Source organism: Apium graveolens, chromosome 6 (assembly GCF_009905375.1).
Source record: "Apium graveolens cultivar Ventura chromosome 6, ASM990537v1, whole genome shotgun sequence".
Classification (NCBI taxonomy): Eukaryota; Viridiplantae; Streptophyta; class Magnoliopsida; order Apiales; family Apiaceae; genus Apium; species Apium graveolens.
The window spans coordinates 287480523-287494644 of NC_133652.1; positions in this window are offsets into that span (position 1 = coordinate 287480523).

Sequence of the window (14122 nt, forward strand, 5' to 3'; positions counted from 1 at the left end):
AAGCATATGTCTGTTTCTCTCATGAATTCTCAAGATTACAAAGTGTTCACCTTGGAGAGATTGTATGGCATTCTAAAAACTTATGAGCTTGAGTTGGAATAAGATGAGAAGATAGAGAAAGGAAGGAAGAAGGGAGAATCTATAGCCTTGTTAGCTGATCAAGAGAATTTTGGAGCATCCAAGCCAAACAGAAAAATGGTTGACAGTCAAAATTCAAATATTTTAAATGTGGCTTCAGTGGTCATTTTGCAAGTGAATGCAGAAATCCTAATTCTGATAGAAAGAAGTTTGAGCCTGTGGACTATAAAAAGAAATACTTTGAATTGCTCAAATAGAAGGAAAGGGCTTTCTTGAATCAGGAAAATGACCGGGCTGCTGATGGGATAGATGAAGATGAAGAAACAAGCTATGTCAACCTAGCCCTGATGGCCAAATCAGATGAAACAGAAGTCAGTTCATCAAGCAATAAGGTAATCACTACTAATATAGCACATCTTTCTAAAGATGAGTGTAATGATGCTATAAATGGCATGTCCACAAAGTTATATCATTGTGTGTTACATTTAAATCACTCAATAAAGAAAACACAAAAATTAAAGATAATAATATGTTTTTAAGTGAAATAAATTCTGTGTTAGAAACTCAATTTATTGAGTTTGAGAAATTGAAGATAGACTGCAAGATTTCCAAAGATGAATTGACTGAATCTTTTGAAGAAAGAGGAGATGTTGAGAAAGTAGCTTGAACGAGAACAAGAGGTAATCAAGGCTTGGAAATCATCAAGAGATGCCCATGCTCAAATTACTAAAGTTCAAAATAATATTCATTAAATAAAATAAGCGGAGTCATAAGTCCTCAAATGAATATTCAAAATAATATTCATTTATAATATAAAGTTATCGAATAAACCTTATTCGATTAATAGTTTTGAAAACTATTTATATATATATATATACATATACTATACCAAGTTTTAAACCACTCCTAACAACCACAATTCATCTCACAACCAACAATACAACCAACCCTCATCCAAACCTTACTACATCAGTCCCATACATCATGATTTTCCAATTCATTCAACCACAAACATGAACTACTAACTATACTTAAGTTTCATTAACTATAAACAAGATTTCATCATCCAAATCACTACAAATCTAATCCAAACTTTAAACAGACAAGCATCATGCTTCTCATTTACTATAACAATCAAAACCATTCCTAATACTCAAAGTAAAGTTAGGGTTTGAAGTTTTATACCTTCTTGAAGCTTACTCACACAACTCAAGAGCTTTGAATGCATAAAAGAACCTTGATCCTTGCTTGTATAACCTTAAACTTTCATAAAAAATCAAGAAAACTAAAGTTATTTCTTGAAAGTTACTATTCACCATCTTCTTCCTTGATTTATTGGAAGAGATTCATGAAGAATTGGAAGCTTAAACTCCTAGGATATGCTTATCTAATCATCAAGAAGCTAAGGAATTTACCTTGGATTTGTTTATTAAGTGAAGCTTGAATTCTTGAAGTTTTTCTTCCTTGGAATGAAGAAAGCCGAGAGCAATGTTCTTGGGAGGGTGTTTTTCTTTGTTGATTGTGTTTGTGGTGGAAACTGGAAGTTGAATGAGATATTTGGGTGGTTAATTGGATGATTAAAGTGAGTGGAGTGTGATTAAGCATGACATCACCTTGGTGACTTCATCATTAGCCACTTTTCATTACTTGGTGGTGGAAGCATCTTTTATGCTAATCCTTTCTTAATTGCTTGATCATTATCCTTAATCCTTGCACTAATCTCTCTTGCATTACTTGTCGTTTAATTGTTTTATGACTCGTTTATCATTTGAGTGATCATATCTGGGATCTTATTACTCGGGTTCCCTAAACATTTCCCCATATTTTATATTCCTTTTGTGATCCTCTATTATAATCCTTGAATTTAAATCCTTTTAATCATGTTACCTTATACTCAATTCTTTCGGTACCTTGTGGATTTTTGGGAAAAATCAAAGTGTTCGAATTTGGATTCTGACGATCTTTACATACACTTATATACCATATAGAGTACTAATAAGATCTCAGAATATATATAAAAGAACTCCTACATAGTGTGGCATGAAAAGTTTTCTTAATTAGCATAATCAGCAAAATCACTATTCATAAGGGTTAAAAAAGTCCAAATTTTTTTTTTGGGTTATTACAAAATTATCCCACAAACTCACTGGATGTGGACATGATAAACACATCAATTGCTGATTCTCCATCTTTAACTCTCATGGGGAAGCCAAAATCTCAAGCAAGTGAGCATCATCTTTTAAATGATTTGTTAGCTCACTTGCCATTTCTTTCTGAAAAAACTGAGAAATCTGTGGATAATCTCGAATCAATCACCACATATTCTACAGTAGTTTCTACTCCAAACTCTATCATTTCTACTCACTCGACGGATATGTTTCATCCGTCGACTAGTGATTTTCTCTCGCCGGATGTGCTTAACAACAATTATCCGTTGAATTTCTCAACTACTATTTCGACGGATGTCACTCATCCGTTGAAAGTCTCTGCACTACTTGAAATTTCCACGAAGGTTACAAGTGCAGATGACTTATTAGTAGTTCAATCACTACTAGGATTGAGGGAAGGGAGTGAACTGATTGAGAGGCTGAGTTGCTCTCAGGCAAAAGGAGAGAACGAGTGGAAAAGTGCATGCTATTTCTTCCAGTATAACAAGAGTGAGTGAGATGAGTCCTTCCTTAGATGGTGAAGGTGAGGGTGTGAGGGTGGGAAGCCAAAGGGAGCCCTTGATGCAAGAAAAGAGAGATCATGAGAGAAAAGCAGGTACAAATGAAGAATGGGAAGAGCCCATTGTTAGTGAGTTAAGGGATGCCAATGAGGCTGAAAAGAAGCAGCTATTTCAGCATGAATATCAAGCTATTTTAGACTCTGTTTGTTTTAAAGCTGAGGCATTTACTCATCCTGTTCCAGCTTATCAAATTTTAGCTGAACAGGGCAATGAGGCTGCTGAGAGTGCATTAAACTTGGTGCATACAATAGCTTTCATGCTAAGGGCCAAAGATGCAATCAACTCACTTCCTTCCACAACTGGTGAGGATTTTGATTATAATTCTGCAGCCTCTGGTGACTCTTTTTTGGTTACTTTCTTAAAGAGGATGATGAAGAAATAAGCATGAACATATGGGGAGAGACTGAAACTCCAGATTGGTTGTTCTCAAAAGATTGCAATCTTCATCATTTTAAGTCAATCTTGTTCAAACTAGTTCATGAACCTCAAGATGCTATTCAAGACACCAATAATACCATCACCAAGAAACTTCTACAAACCCATCTGGAGTCTCTAGAGTTATATAAAATTCAAGCTCTTCAAGATCATCAAACTCTAGATGTACTGAAACACGATTCAGCTCAAGTCAAGGAGGATCTCTATAAGAAACTGGATGCTAAATTTCCAATTCAACAATGACCAGTTTCAATCAAAATCTCAGGAAAAAGTACGACTTGAATAAAAAGGTTGAGAATCTGGATTCAAGACTGTCTAAAGTCGAATACTCAGTTGCTCAAATCCTTTACAACCAATAAACTAAAACTCAATTACTACAAAAATTGGTGGTTGTTCAGACTTCCAACCCTGCACAACTTGATGATAACAAAAAGGGGGAGAAAAATGCAATTACTCAAGTTAGTGAGGGGGAGAAGGATGTGCAAATTCAAGTCAGCAAAGTAATTGTTCCAGCCATTACTTTCTTAAAGCCACCAGTTCTAAATGGCATTGATTTGATCAATATTTCCGTAGCTGAGCTCAGGCTGAATGAATAAATGAAGAAAATGGATGAGAAGATTGAAAAGTTTTTTGGTCCAGTTGCAAAGCAAGAAAAATCTGTGAAACACTTCACTCAACTGAGACAAATTCCTATTAGTGAAATGAGTTTGAGGAAAATGGAGAGAGGTCAAACCTCTGCTAGAAGACAGTTAGAGGCCAATGTGATTTTGAAGCCCAAGAAGCATTCATCAAAACATTCTACCAAGAATCCTTTGGATCTAGTCTATGCAACTCCTCAACTAGATGAAAAGAAATTGCTTGGTCATTCTATTGCTCACATCAAAGATCCAAGAGATTCAGTTTAAAGAAAAGGATAGCGAAAGTCTACAGACATGGAAAAGAAATTTGTGTGATGGTTAGACATCCACAATTTGCAGAAGCAAAAAAAAAGCTGAGATTTAAGAATCAGAAAAAGCACGCTACCTTAGAAGCTAAGAAAAAGGCTGAAAAGGTTGCTACCAAATCGGAAACTGAGAAACCTGCCACTATCACTAAAACTGAGAATCTGGAGGAACCAAAGCAGAAAATTGGAAAAAGGATGAGAAAGGAAACAACCAAAAGGAAGCCGGATTTTTGAGAAGAATAAGAGAAAGAAAATGAACCTGAGCCTACCCAGTCTACTACTTCAAATCAACCAACCTTGCCCACAATGGAGCAACCTGAATTTAAGGTTTATTCTGATGTGAATTTCCATGGTGAACCAAAAATTCCTAAGGATAAACCAATAGACTGGGAAAGCCTACCAATTACTGATCTTAACCTCCCAATTCCATATACCTCAGCCAAAAGAAGAAAGTCTAAACCAAGAAAGCCAGTCAACCCAGTTCCATTCAAATCCAAAAATCTATCCAAACCCAAACCTACTGTCAACAAAGGAGATCAGCTATTTTTCTGTGATATAAAAGAGTTTTCAGACATCAATCTCTATCTGGATGAGCTAGATAAAGTGAGAGCAATTAATGCCCATAATAGGTTCCCAAAAAGATGTGTGTTCAGATACAAGGGTGGAAAAGAGTTTACATTGTCTCTTCACAGGATTCTCAATGAAGGCTACTCTATCTTAGTGAAGATATTCTCCTCAATCAAGAAAATCTTGGCTTTAACATTGTTTCCAAGAAGGAGATACTCAATCAGATTGAAAGAATAAGATAAAGCTGGAGCGAGCCAAATGCACTGCCAATAGTCTTGACCATTCCTTACAATGGGAATAGAGTGCATTTGAAGCCATACTGGTTAATGGAGTTCAAGGATGAAAAGAACATAAGAAGATTCTCCAGATTAGATGATCAGCTAAAGATATCAAGCAATGAAACTCTCAAGGAAATGCAGGAGATGCTGGATCAATCAAATGAAGATGAATCCGAGTTCCATAGACAACTTCAACACTAGATTGAAGAGAATAATAAAGAACTGGGAAAGAGGACTATACATTCAAGAAGAAAATATTGAGTTGCTCAGTTTAGAGGAGCACCTTGAAAATATCTTATGAGATTTTCTATGAACCTTCTTTTGTACAATTTTTAATAAATTTGCAGCACTTGTAAGTTTTATCTACTATTAAATAATCTCTATTTAAAGATGTGTTTTGTTATCATCAAGTCCCTCTAAATTTATGCCTACAATCCCAGTAGACATAAATTAGGGGACATTTTTAGGAATATGTTGTAGGCTTGATGATAAGCTAATCAAAACACCTTAGTAGATTTTATTAAGTGTATTTTGTAGATCTCAACGGATAATCTACTATGTCATCCGTTGAGAGAGTAACTTATGTTGACTACTAGATTTATATGCAAGATAAGTTGGCTAATTGCAAATATTAGATGCCTTGTAATATTGTATAAGTGAAATAGAGTTAACTGCCATGAAGATACTCTCAAATGATGTTCCACAAGGTTTCACCCGATGATCAACTAGATTTTCAACGGATGATCAACCAGACTCTCAACGGATGATTCAACAAAGTCTCAACGGATGATCTAACAGAGTTTCAACGGATGATCAAATTCAAAAAGCAGTTGATAGTGACTTGATAGTCATATGGGTTGGTTTTAGGGAACAAAGAAGTATTTCCATTTCCATGCTTACTTGAAGAAAATCAAAGATACTAGATGGAGAAATGAAGAAGCATGTGATTAGACAAAGACAAATTTTATTAAATTAGTTTGTCTTATTCACTTGTAACTTGGTAATATATAAACCAAGAGTAGCTAGTAGTAAATTCAGCAATAAACTAGAGAAATAGAAAAGACTGTATCTATGAAGAATTTCTCTGTTCCTTGTGATTCTACTTGTAAGCAGCTGTGTACAATCTTTGTATCACAGAGTTATCGAAATATATATATATCTCTGGTGGATTTTGTGTTTGAATAGTTTGTTATTTTTCATTCCGCACTTTTGCATATATAACACAGATATATTTATATTTGTGAGAAGTTCTTAAAATCGAGAAGAAACCAAGAATTATTCTTTTTTCTATCAACTCTACTCTTCGATCTCCAATTTCCGTGAATTAGGTAATACTTAATGTTTGCTCGAAACTAAGTTCTTTTGATAGTATAATATAATATGAAAATTCCATATTAATGAAGTCGCTTATATACTAACACCAAAACAAGGTATGATGAACAACTTTTAGAAGTTATAGCAAAATTAAATGGTAAAAACTTTAATGCATAAACACATCTTAGCGCCAATAAACTCTTTCTAGGATCAATACACTACCTTCAACTCCTTGAGACTGTTTCTAGAGTCCTAGAAATTGAATCTAGCTTCCTAGACTCTAGAAATCTTTCATGCACATCTAGGAAGAACCATTAGATTTTGAATGTTGATTGGGTTCAAATATCTTGAATTTACGTGTTGCATAGTCCCTCCAACTCATATTATGTGTCATATTTTGACTTGTCTACCGTCAAATTATTTAATCTTTGACTGCAAATTACGAATATTATATAACTAAATAAATTATAAAACTAGTATCATTAGAAAAAAATATATAATTTTCTTTTAAAAGTATTTTTATTTTTTTAAAATAATCCATAAAATTGTCGTAATTATCGGTGAAAACTTAAATTGCATGCACTATTATCTACCTCAGGAAAGGATTTTATAAACATTAAAAGGATAATTGCATGCACTATAATCTACCTTAGGAAATGATTTTATAAATATTAAAAGGATTGTTTTAATAAAATAAGAGACACAAATTATACATTGAGGATAACGATCGAGGAACCCTCATTCTTGGATTATTTCACTCATGTATAATATATTTTACATATTATATATAGAATATTAGAACATAATATTGTATGGAAAAAAGTTAGCTGTATTCTTCAGAGAACGGATACAAGCAACTTGAGAGGGAGATTGCAACAAGGAGTGGGGGAATTCATCTAGATTCCAAAAGAATTTTTTGAGTTGTATTTTATACTGAAATTCGTACAATCATGGTTTGCATTTTAAATTTATATCTTCTTTATCTTATCATTAGTAGCTAACCGTTACTTTTATAGATTAGTGATTAGTATTACCATCACCAGCAAGTATGACATATCCAGAATAATATTGTGATGAATTTAGATCTGCTGGAATTCTTTTTCCTTGAAGCCTGGTAGAAAATTTACATGAATATAACAAGTTTTACCAATACGATATAGAAAATGTTCTTGGAAGTGTTAAATGTGATAAGATGAACACGATAAATATTAAAAGCCAACATTTTATCATCATAAGGCATTTGAAACAAGAAACAATAAATACTGATACCAATAAAAATCTACCTAAAGAATTTAATGCATAAATCTAGTAAATGCTTGTTCCTGTAGATAAACACAAGGAAAAAGATTGGTGCTAATGGCGGAGCACCCATGTCCGGTAAATAAATATCTAAATTTGAGGTTTTGTAGGTTACATGACAATGAGTTTATATACTGACTAAAAAGTTCCTCGTATAAAGTATGTACATATGTTGAAAGGGATGTATATTTATTTTACGTAAATTAGGGATATTATAAAATAATTTTGCAAATGTAAACAATGTTGGGTTATAAATAAAAGTTAGATGATGGGGAATTTATAATCTAATAATTTTATATTAGTTTTTCAATCGCCATATCAATTTTGTAATCTAGAAATTATAGAAATATTATGCATGTGAGGGAAATGTGCCATATTTTCATATTAAGTACAAATTTGCATGATCGCTATTTTTTTATTTAAGATGCAACGATGTCCATTTATTCATTTTTATACTTCAATTTAGTTTAATTAGCTTGACATGTGCCACTAATATATGACATCGTAAGTATTTGGTGAATGTGCCTTTTATAATATTAAAAATTATTACTTTTTAAAAATAGACGATCAATGTGTTTTTTTTTGAAATATTCAAAAATGGGAAATATGATAATCTTTTGGGAACCAAGAGAGTTTTATCTTTTTTGCTAATAATTAGGTTCCGTGTGTTACAAGTCGGTATATGTTATGACAAATCTGGGGATGAGTAAGATTCAAAGAGAATGAAAAATGATAAACTATTACGAATTGAGTTGTCTCATTGCACTCAATGGAGAGTATTAGTTATTAATTAATACTGAATAAAATATTTAATGAAACATAGCTCTAGTTTTGAATTTAGTTTATTTTCTTCATAGATTTTGGATGTATGTGTAATCAACTTTCACATGCATTGGACGTTTATCTTTTATTGAATTACGACCCCATAAATATTTCTCTTATTTTTAGTTTAAAAGCTTATCCACTAATTTTATTATGGCAAATTTAAACCTTGTTATAGAGACTAATATTTTTTACAAGCTTTCTACAATATTAGTTGTGTTGCATTTGGTGGGTTTTTCATGAATGTTTAATAAATCCATGTGTTTTATATTTTTTTGTATATACATATATTCTCTAGGTACCTTAATTGAACTTTGGTATGAGAAGGATGTAGTAGTACCATTTGGTTAGTTGCCACACTGTTGTAGATGCAATGTGTGCGTCCAAGTAACTGCCCATACTCTTTAGGCTTAAAGAATCCTGGTCACATTTAGTTTTTGTTGCGGGTAGAGGCTCGTGTACTTCTAGAAAGTCCATGGTCGGATATTATCAATGAAATGAACATGGGTGCAATGAAGATATGGACACATATTCATAGCTTGTTTAGATGTTGAGCATGCAGTCTCAACCCAATAAGTGTCAATATATAAAGTTTGGCTCAATGAGCCTTAACTATGAAAGCTCAGACCTAGAACCATCATCCCAATGAGTATTAGTTTAAGAGACTTGACTCACGGGATCTCAAACCAATATCCAATGAATTCATGCTTATTCTACCACCACAACCATATGTCATAATCGAATTAGTATATTATGACATCAAGAGTTATTATCTAAAAAATGTGCATTGCAAGTATTGGACGAGGCCATGGAAATGGTAAAATATAATTATGTGGGATTGAGGTTTTATATATAGGTATGTAGGCATTTTGAGGAAGATTGGAGATTTTAATACTCAACAAAATCTCCCAAACTCAACCCTAGTTACATATAAAGTCATCAGCCATAAATTAGAGATCAATATGATTAACCAGATCTAAAATTTTCATTTTGATCGTCAAATGCTAACAGAAATTAGATTTAGCATCTCGCTATGTATATGGAAAGGGTATAGAATTGGAATTAAAATCAAAGTTTTGATAAATTTAACAATGGTTCAAATGGCTATAACCACACCCCTCATCTTCCCCTTCACTACTATGAAAGTTGAGAAGTTTTAGCTCAACCATCACCATAAATGAAAGCTTTATCCACGTCCATCGTGTTCACCCTTAGTATTGGAGTGGCCTGGAGAATTATTGCATAGGGTCGAGTAATTCTCAAAATTGATGATTTTTATTTTGGGTCAACTTGGGTTAATCTTTCATGATTGTTTGTTGACGTTTTTTTATGTTATTAATAGATTCACCTTGTTTTTTTTAAAATGATACACCATTTGATTAAAGGCTATTCATATATATTTTGTAATTGTTTCAATGCCAAAATTGGTATAATAAAGTTTTTGATTTTGATTTTTATTTCTTTTGGATTATCAATGTATTAGTTGTTTGTTTTGATTATAGTAATAGATTGTGTGCATGCTCAGCTTATATTTGATATGTATATCTTCATTTTTTGTTTAAAATACTGTGGATTCATATTTTGGTCAGAAAATCATTTTTAGGCTCCATATAAAGAGTAGATTCTAGGTCTATTTTGAGCCAACCAGGCATTTAAAATAGATCGCATTCTATAATATTTGTTTGGATTGGGGAGATTTAGGGCAATATTCTTGGTAGCTAGGTCAAGTTCATCTGGAAACCCTTGCTTTTGATCCAAGGTTGAAGACAACACTAAATCCAAAAACTGTTTCTATGATTTAATTTTACAATAAATCATAGTTATATTATTTTATTCCAAAAATATGTTTTAATTAAAAATTTATTCAATTAATTATTTTAAATAATTAACGTAAATAATTTAATTCCAAAAAATGATTTTCGTCAATCCAATTTTGATTTAATTATTTATAATTATTTTAGTTAATTAATTAATTGATTAATTAGTTAGTGCATTCAATTAATCATTTAATTTTATTTCGAACTAATTAAACAAAATGTGATTATTTACAATGAAGTCAACTAAAGTACTAAAAAATTAGATTTTAAAAGTTTATCGTTATATGGAATAATTATTTAATATTGTTATTAATTGAAATATTCATATTTTATTAACAATAAGTCCATGGTTTGTTCTCGTTATAGGACATGAACTTGTCTAGACTTAGAAAAATTATTCCACTTTCATTAAATATACTTTCAAAACCTGAATTTTTTATATTGAAAGATAGTTTATTCTACAAATATATATGAGTCAATGAAAGTCCTATTTTGAAACAATTTTCAAATTTAAACACACATAGCAGAACCATCATTTGAAGAACCAAGTTTATGCTTAGGTGCAAAGTGAGTTATGTTCTATTTGAAATTCTTGTATTTAAATTTCTCATTTGTGTGTAGGATATTCATGGGTAGACATAGACTTTTAAACGGGAAAAAGAGTGGAATGAAATGGTACAAAATATCAGCCTTGTAGCAATAGCACAAGTAACCATTAAAGGATTAGTGAAATAAAATTAGACATAGAATAATTATGTTATCATGAGTGTGCATAAATGTTAAGGATGAAATTATCATTAACCTTATTATTGTGCAAGTATTCTTTACCTATTCTAATTTAAGAATAGTTAAATATTTTTATATATCTAAATGATAGATTTTAAGTTATGCATCATGTTATACAAATAGTTTCACTACTCTAAAATTAGAATAGACAAATATCATATATCTTGAAAAAATTAAAATTGTCTTCAGATTATTCTTGACCATTTGAAATGGGAAACTAGAGTATCAAAGATGTGGATTGATTCCACTCATTTTTTAAAATGTTTCTATGTATTTTCTCTTGTGTCAAAATATTGAATAGACACATTTATCAATAAAAACATAAATACTAATATTTACAAATTCAAATTGGAGACTCGAACCTAATTTGAGATATAGTATTCATATTATATTAGTTGAATAGAAAATTCAAGTTTTTCACTAATCTAACAACTCTAAAAAATTTGTTTGAAAGATAATATTATGAATATTATTATTTTTCATTCTTTTATTATTACTACTATTATTTTTATCATTTGTGAAAAATGTAGTATAACTTGAGCCCGAATTCATATTACTCTGAGCTTAAATCACAAATTTTGCATTAGTTAAATTTGTTAAAACCTTATTCAAATACTCAAAGCTATATTTACGAAGATAAGTAAAGTTAGATGGGAAATAATATCATGATCATTAGTAAATTTTATATGTTATATAAAAAGTAATCATCACATATGTTATCATTATTTATTATATTATATATTATCATTATGTAAGATATTGTAAGTTACCAAAATATAACTCCAAATTTTAATTATAAAATTTTGGAGAAGATATTTTATGTTACCAAAATATAGAGCCAAATTAAAGTAATAAATCAAATTTTTATATAATTTTATATTAAAAGTAAGGCCACCTACAATACTAAAATGTAATCTTAAATATAAGTTACCAAAATGTAACATCATTTCAAGATTATATATATTAGCCACCAATAATATGAGTATAGGAGTAAAAACTATTAAATAGTTTCTCCCAAAACTATACTTTCATAAGTACCATGAACATAAATTTGTTTAATGAGAAAAAGGTACTCATCTTGGTGTATGTTTAAACTACTTTGTGATTTCCTACCAGATACCTGTATGAATTTTTTATGTTCTTTTCTATCTAATATGATGTAATAATTTTTTTATCTTAGTTGATTTTTTTACCCATAAAATTTGTTACAAATTTGGTAAACAATGGTAAACAATGGAGAAAATCCTCCGATTAATTGACTGTCATATAATAATTACTATATATAAAATATTTATCTGCTATAAATAATATTAAGTTACCATATAAACAATAATAATATAAGTTTTACCCAGATTAACACTTTCAGGGTATTAGGTGGTGTTCTAATTTCTCTCACTTTAGCTTTTGTTTAGAAACCAATTTATTTATAAATCTTATATATACCATATCTAAACTTTGGCACACTTGTTGTGTGGTGCAAAAATGGTTAAACTATATAATATTATCACAAAGTAACTTAAAGGTAGATTGAACTTTTGATAAATTATAAAATACATTTGATGAGTATGTCTTGTAAAATAGTAAAAAATATTTTATCTTGAACTAATATAATTTTGAATTTTAACAAAGTACATCAAATATTTTATCTTGAACTAATATTTTAGGATCTTTAGAGTAACTAAATTATAAGAAATCTTGAAATCACTTTGTTTTAATTTATTTTTATTTAGATACATGAAAATAATCATTGAGTATTTTATTATAAATTATGATGTTTGTTCAAGATAGTTTTATTTTTTGTGTGGGTTTTAAAGTTTATTTTCTAGACCTAATTGAGCCGACTAGGATGAATTGTTTATGATGTGTTGCAGCTAACCTCACCTTATATGTCATGGAGAAGAAAACTTCGTGACAAACTTAGATAATGCAACAAATGTCATAAAGTCTATGAGTGAATATGACATTCATAATAGTATAAGGTACAATGTGCACTGAAATCATGGTAACAGGAAACTAAATGATGATTTCCATGAAATACAATATGATAGGGGTGAAACTGACCCTGGTTTTTCAGTTTTCCTCTTGCATTTAGTAAGCATTTGTATAATATAATTTCTTCTTGACTTTTGAGAAGTTTTTTCTTCTTAATATATTTGTATTTTAGTAAAATAAACTTTTCATAAAACTTCATCTCATGTTGGTCAACGAGAGTGGGCAGGTTGTAGGTGAACCTGAATGACTGCAAAAGTTAAGACTTTCTTAAGATCCTCAATTCAAAAATTCAACCATGAGGTTATTCTGTGAAGAAAATGCAATCATGCATGAGTTCTGAGCTGCAAGGACACCACAACAAAATGGAGTGGTTGGTTGAGAGAAAGAATAGATTATTGATTGAAGCAACTAGAACAAGGCTAGAAGAATAAAAGTTACCAACTTATTTTTAGGATGAGGCTGTAAATACTCCATGCTATACTCAGAATCTTTCTTTGATTAATCAAGCCAAATGCATGACTCCTTATCAACTGTTCAAGAATAGGAAGCCAACATGAACTTTCTTCATATCTTTAGATGTAAGTGTTATATTTTAAGGGATTAAACTGATATCCATGGAAAGTTTGATGTCACACCTGATGAAGGTATCTTTGTTGGATATGCTATTAGAAAAGCATATAGAGTCTACAATATGAGAACCAATATTGTAATTGAATATGTACATGTTATATTTGATGATAAAAAGATTGAAGGACTGATAGATGAAGGTCTTCATGAAAGTCTTAAATTTAATAATGTTGAGATATATTTTGATGATAGTGATGATAAAAGTGATCTAGATATAATGACAAAAGAATATTTAAAGTTATCTTCAAATGAAGGAACAATAGTTGATGCACAGAGTGCTGTATCCGTTGAAAGAAAAAATACAACATCCGTTGAAATACAAGATACTGCATCCATTGGAAGACAAAGTGCAACATCCGTTGAGAGGCACAGTGCATCATCCATTGAAAGGCAGAATTCAGCATCAGTTGAAAATCTTTGTAGCCTATGCAGCGCA